Below are 7,510 nucleotides of genomic sequence, written 5' to 3' on the forward strand. Positions count from 1 at the left end.
AGAAGTTTTTCCCGATCCTTGATCGTACTTCTCTAGTCCATCTTTTCAATCAAATGCATAGATGAATCGATGTAGCTGTTTTGCCTGAACTTAGTGGAAACTAAAAATTTACTTGTTACCAATAAGCGTTTCGTTCATATTATTTAGATCAAAACTAAAGGGTCTTATGCTGGATAAGTGTAGAGGGAATTAGCTGCGAAATGGTTGGAGCTGAGACGCTATTTTTTGCAAGGTGGGGATAATGGTTTAGCAGCTCAGAAAGCACTCCAAGAGTGGAAGACAAGTGGGAGTTCAATTATATATTTGCTGCCCAAAAATTTAACCAAATATAAGCTTGATTATTACCCGTCAATGAAGACAAATATCCTCCAAGCAGAAAAAGCTATATATATTCACCAGCTCAGTCCGCCAACAAGATGACAACATGTGTCCAATGAAATCTTTTAACGTGATCAGTTATAGCTTGACGCAATCTCAATGCACCTGAAAAGATATCGTAATCAATCAGCAGATAAGAAAAGAGCCCAATCACGAATAAGTCCATCTGTCGGGACGGGTTTGATGTGGCAAGAGAATTGATGAAGGATGACCTGATAATGAATAGATCTCATATACGGTATTCCTTTCTTTAGGTGGTGTACCAACCAAAGTCCTCAAGTGTGCAGTTAGGGTTGTTTGAGTTTAACTTTGCACCGATTTGTACCTGAAACTGTTGGGGGAAACATGGATTGCCTAGAACACATGGGTACATCGCCGGCACGTGATGACGGGCGCAGTGGCAGCAACCCTCGAGGCGCCCGACCTCAAGAAGTCCGATCTCGAGGCGCCCGACCTCAGCGCGCCCGACCTCAAGTCCGACCTCAGCATGCCCGACCCCAGAGCTCGCAGCCTTGCGGCCTTGGTCTCAGCTAAGCTGAACCCGATCGACCTCAAGTCCGAAGAAGATCCAGTCAAAGGACGAAGCAGACTTCTCCACCTCACCGGAAATCAAGCCCCTCTCCTCCTCATCCGAGATCCAATCCCGCGATTTCCGCCTGAGCAACTGTCAACAATTAAATGCGCACGATCTCCACGGACCTCCGGCCAGCTCAAAGTCTCAAACCATCCACGGCAACTCATTAATTCACACGATCACGCCCAATTATGACAGTAACTCATTAATTCGCACAGTCACATCACGGTAATCCTGACACCCCTCCTATAAAAGGGAGGCTTCTGGCTTTTGATTTCGACATGCAATCTCTCTCTTTCTCCACAAGAGCCTCCCCTCTGACTTAAGCATCGGAGGGCTGGCGCCGGAAACCCCGGCCACCGGCTTCTTGCAAGTCCTCCGGAGGCACAGCCCGCCGACGCACCACCTGCCAGAGCTCCTCCTTCTCAGCCAGTGGTCGCCCCCGGGTCCAGTTTCCAGCAACAGAAACTATTGTCATTTAAGTCTTCTGGTTCATCAGAAGTGTATCACAAATCACTAGCATTAAAGTGAGCAGTATTCAATCTGGGACCACTAGATAGAGATCTAACTATAGAGCATTGCATAGGAAGGCCTGGCTGTGCTTATATGCAGATAACTTGGGATTGGTTTAGGTGTGTGGATAATGCTTCAGTGGGACATGAATTGGGCCTTGTCACCAAAATCAAGCGAGTTTGTTCGAGGTGCCGAACACCTTAAGAGTGCCTCATGTTGTTTATCCCATTCCCTAAAGATTTGTTCCATCCAATTGTCAGCAACATCATGTGAGCTTGTTCTACTTCAAGGCACAGAACACCCTAAGAAGGCCTCATGTGTTTATCCCATTTCCTGGAGATTGACTCCATCCAATATGTGAACTTAAATTCATCATTATGGATTCTCCATAGGTCGAGCTTTCAATTTGAGTTTTATTTTCTAAGCTTTTAAAGCTGTGTCCTAAGACTAAACCTAATTTGGTCAACAGGAATCTATCATAGATCTATAGGTTATTGTTACTGCTCAAAATCCGACCTGACAGGTGGATGTGCTGATCTATTTAGTTGAGCTGGAAAAGCATAGTACGATGGTGGAGTTATCCTACAACCATAGAAAATGATCAGGGGGTCTCAAAACGTGTCCGGCTGGGGACCCTACGATGCTTAAATTATATAAAATTTCAAGAGAAAATAGGGGAGATAGAAGTATGAGACTGTAGTATTCGGATTTTTCATACTGGAAGGATCCTCATGCCTGGTATTTATAGAGGAGAGGATGAATCTACATGATTAGATTGCGGAATGGATCTCTTTCTATATCCATTGATCGGAGCGGTTAAGGCATTTCTTTTCAGGTATGCTGGGATCGGGCGTTTTTATTATTTACTGGCTGGTCATGATATTTCTTTTCGAGCGTATTAAAATCATGCCAAGTTGTAACCGATTATGATAATTGTTGGAAGATTTGATTGGTCATTAATTGCGCTGGATATATATCATTGTCTGGTTGATGGGCTGAGCTGTCAGGCGAGATTTTAAGGATGAAAAGTTCGAGCTATATCAATTATATTTAGGTATTCTTTAGGCTTGTTTTTCTTATGTTGGACCTAATCAAATTATACAAGGCAAGAGCAAGACCTGATCTAAATATACACTGTTTATTAGTCCAAAAGATTGCCTCCATCTCTCTCCTAATGCCTAGGCAAAAGTCGAGCAAAATTTTAGTTGAGATTTTGCATATTTGTAGAGAAGCGAACAATGTTGATATTTGAATAGTAACATATGTGGCAAATTATATGGGATCTACTTTATGGGTGTCTATGGTTGATCTCTTTTTTTTTCAGATTTATAATATTTTATTTTTTTAACTTTCATGGATGTTTTTTTTGTTTAAATTAAATCATCTGTTGCCCAAAGGTGCAGCACAAGAGAGGGGGATGAATTGGATTTTTTAAAAATTAATAATGTGAAGTGAATGAATCACTAAAAACTTTTGATAACTCGAAGATCTGGCAGTGGAATTAAAGTAGCACAAATAAAGCAGTAAATAAGGTGAGAAAAACAGTTAAAAACATGTGGTGGAAGAAGAGAGGCAAGCCACAAACAAACACAAGAATTTATAGTGGTTCGGTGCACCCCAGCACCTACATCCACTCCCCAAGCCACGCTTGAGATTTCACTATAACCTAGTAAATTACAGCTTGATTGTTTTCCGGGCGCACAATCAAAAATCCAGTCGGTTTTTCCAGGCAACCAACCAAAAATCTATCACCGTGTATTTTTCCGGGCTTACAAACAATCCAGTTGGTTTTCAGACAAACCAACTAAAAACTTTGCACTGTTTATTTTTCCGGGCTCACAAACAACCCAGTTGGTTTTCAGACAAACCAACCAGAAACTTTCTCCTTGCTGAATACTCTCAATTCAGCAACTTCCAATCAAGGCTTGGAAGTGTCTTTACAAGTTTTAGATGATGAAACTGTTACAGCAACAAATAATCCAAATAAAAAATTGCTGCAACCAGAAAACTAAAGCTTCATAACATATAAAATAAATCAATAGTAGTAATGCTGAAGCCAATGAAGAGGTTGGCCGATGATGTGAATCTTAATGCCGAGCACCAACTCTTCTTGCTGCAATGGATGAGAGGTTTTGACTGTTTTCCTCACAGGAGCAAGTTTCAGAAGAATACCGATGAGGATGATGCACTTTCTAGCTTTTTCCTTCTCCTTTCTTTGTGGAAACTTCTCTTTTTTGATAGAATATTTTTCTCTTTCCTTATCGTTTCCCTTCTAAGGTTTCCTTGAATTTATAGACAAGTTCTTCAGAGGGATTCAAATTCCTTTTTTGCCATTCTAATAGAATTTTTTTTCTGTTACAGAAAAGACAAAAGTTGTTACAAGGTTCCCATTGTGGTCCCAGCAGTGCAGGGATCGACTCATGTAACTCAGGAGTCGACTCATGTTTATCCTGGGTCGGCACTTCAAAATATTGAGATGGCTCTTGCTGTTGTAACTTCAAAGGGTTGACTCTTTAAACTTAAGGGTTGACTCATCTTCTTCAGGAGTCGCCTCTTTAACCACAAGGGTCGACTCATCCAATAAATTTTTTGGCCAACGCTGAGACTGAACTGGGATCGACTCTTCAAAGTCGGAGGTCGACTTATTTGGAACAAGGGTCGACTCTTTAAATCTTGTCTCAGATGGTAAAAGCTCTCTATTTAATTTGAACTACACAAGGGTCGACTCATGTTTTGTGGGGGTCGACTCATTGACTATGCCACTTGAAGAAAACGTGCCAGAGTCAACTCAAACTTGTCCTTTTTGCTTAGGGGTCGACTCAAGTGTCTCAAACAGAGTTCTTTAGTCTTTATCTTTAATCTCCATGAATTGGATTAAGACCATTTTTCTTTTAGAACATATCAAATAAAGTGTTTATGAAGAATTAAGGATAAGGATTTTGCAGTGCTTTATTTCTTCTGATTTTTCTGACTTATGAAACTTCACAATTAAGCCAACATCATTAGTACACAACATTATCTCAAGTGTTTTGTAATTATCAAAATTCATCCTTTAAGGTTGACATCATCCAATTTACAAAAAACAATGGCATTCTAGAAGATCGATGAATAGAAAAAGCCCAAGGCGTAAATCTTCATAATAAACATCATCAATCCTCCAAAACCATTTGGCTAAGAGAACCTCACTGAAGTCCCTTTGGTTTGGCACACCATGACCCTCTTGCTCGGTGCTTCTACATATCTGTCCTCATTGTACTAGTTGGCACGGTCTACTCTCCTCGTTATTGCCTCACTGTTCACCTAAACTAAGTACATGGCCCTGGGCCTTCAAGAAGAATAACGTACTGACAGTGACATGTCTGCTGTTAAATAGGCCCGTCACCTGATCCCTTGGGTCTCCTAAGCATCAAACTCCATGCTTTGCTTCTCCTAGCTCTCATTCACCGTCACGGTGGATGGTTTATGGCTCACCGTCGATTAGGTTTTGGACCCAATCGATCCCGGCTCCGAACTGGTGGGGTCCGGCCTGCATCAGTCCGTCCGTGCCCTGGACCAAAACCTCCATTTGTACCAAAAACTTTGACCTTTGTAATGTGATGGTATAACGGCTCTCCAAGCGGATAACCCAGAGAAGGTATCCAGCTCAATTGTGGATAAATCCAGCTCCTTCACAGCTGAAGATATCCCTGTCAAAAGAACTACGCTTTGTTTAAATCCTGACATTCTCGTCAGGCTAAGAATTCAAATCTATCAAATCTAATCGTAAGTACCATAATCGACCCATGGTTAGCTCCAAAGAATCCGTGTTATAGTGTCTCCTACTCCATATAGGTTATGGGCCAAGTCTGCTCTAATACCATTTGTAACAATGCAGTTCCTAACCTAAAAAGGCTGACAAGAAGATATTATTTGCGTTTCTTGATCTTATATAAGTACTCATGATCTACCCGGAAAATAACCGATGTGAAATGCACCTGCATAGGTTCTCACATATTTTTCCTCACATAAATGTGGCACCCTATTTTGGAATGGGCTAGCTGGGGGGCAATCAACCCAGTTGGCCATGATCCTCACTAGAAGGGAAGGTAGGGCCGCGTGATATTGCCGGAACCCCACCCCTCTTCTTTCCTTTTCAGCGGATTCTCCTCGCTAGCGAACCTCCAATTTTTGGAAGGATAGCGCGAGGAGATCACGAAATCTGCGGTCTCCTCCCTCTCTTTCTTACCTTCCCTGTTTGCCAAGGCCGCCAAGCCCTTCTTCCTCCTCCATCTTTCTCCCTTCTCCTATCCCTCCCTTTCTTCCTTCCTCTTCTTTCCTTTGCTTAGCCTTGTTGAAATAGTCTCCTCTTTCTTGTCTTTCTTCGGCTCACCGTGCCCTGTCTTCGTGCCACCGGAATCACGGTCGCAACGCCTCCTTGGAGCAAAGTAAGGTCTCCATCTCCTCCACTGTCTCTCCCTCCTCCCGATCAACCCGGCAATGGCTGGAATCCAGCAAAATATGGCTGGAATTCGGCAAAGTCACTAGGATAAGGAAAAAAAAAAGAAAAAGAGGAAGACCCCATACATGGTGGTCGTTCCACCATGCTGCCGGTCCTCAGCCACCCTCGTCGTCGAGCCGGAGGTCCCTTCCTCCCCTTTCTTGTTTTTTGGTGGGGTGGCTTCAGACTTGCCCCTCTCTCTGCTAAAGAAAAGAAGGAAAGGGCGATGACGAAGAAAGGAAAAAAAAAAGAGGAAAGAAAAAAAAAAGAGAAAAAAAAAAGAAGAAAAAAAAAGAAAGAGAGAAAACAAAAAAAAAAAGATAGAGAAAAAAATTAAATAAATAAATAAATATATAAAAAAATGAGAGAAAGGTTTCACCCTTGGTGCAACCAACCATCTCTCTACCTGATTTGTATATACTAGTCTTATTTACCTAGTCGGAACTTGAAGCCTGCTCGAGTCTATTTTGAGTTGCTTAGAGATTTTTAATTTATATTTAAACGTTAAATAGTGAATAGCAAGTAATTTATTCTTTTTAAACGATTTTTAGGTGCAGCGAATTTACCCATCTAAACTTAATGATTTTTAAAAGAACAGAGGTAAGTGACCTTGGTACAAACCTTATTAATTTTAAATTATCGATCAAATTTAGGTATAAAATTATGAATTATATTTGATATGATTGATCCTATAATTTCTTAAAAATTTAGGATCAAGCATATAATTGCAAATGTTCTATATTTTAGGCTAAATATCATGCTTATTGAATACTTTATTGTAAATAATTTATGTATAAAATATGATTATAAAAAAAATGCATGAAAATGATATATATAATTATGTATTTTAAACTTTTGTGATGCCATTTAGCATTTTCATCCTATTTATAAAGGTATGATTTATAAAAATATGAAATAGTTTACGAGCTCTCAAATAGCTATGACCGCCTCTAGAAATGGAGACCAATCGACACTATGGAGCTAGCATCCAACGAAAATGACCATCTACCAAAGGGTTATAGTTGGTAATGGATATAAACTATAATATCTTGTCGATTACGAAGATGGCCCTGTCATGGGTAGTGGCCGTAGCGCAAAAAATCTGTGAGCATTGTTTTGAATAAAAGTATGGATAAATGGCAAACATTTGATGATAATGAATATTTTAAATTGCATGTTCAACTTTACGAACTTGCATGATTTATGCATATATGATTACTTTGCTATGATACAGTTTGTTATTATCTTTATGAACATAGTTCCCTCTCTCTCTCTCTCTCTCTCACTCACTCACTGACCCTCTCTCTTTGTGTGCGTGTGCACGCATGCGTGTGTGTGTGTGTGTGTTTTATGCTACATATGTTAACCAACCAATAAATCTTTTTGAGTTCATCCAAAGAAGAAGCTTTCTTGGGAAAAAACTCAATCCATGACAAAGCATTTAAAGCTTCTGCTTGACAATGTTCTCACTGAAATTTTAGATTGATGCTTCAACCATAAATCACCATGCCTATCTATAACAACAATTCTAATCTCATAATGATAGAAAATCTATCCATGTACACCTA

The sequence above is a fragment of the Phoenix dactylifera genome, unplaced genomic scaffold (assembly GCF_009389715.1).
Source record: "Phoenix dactylifera cultivar Barhee BC4 unplaced genomic scaffold, palm_55x_up_171113_PBpolish2nd_filt_p 000587F, whole genome shotgun sequence".
In the NCBI taxonomy this organism is placed as follows: domain Eukaryota; kingdom Viridiplantae; phylum Streptophyta; class Magnoliopsida; order Arecales; family Arecaceae; genus Phoenix; species Phoenix dactylifera.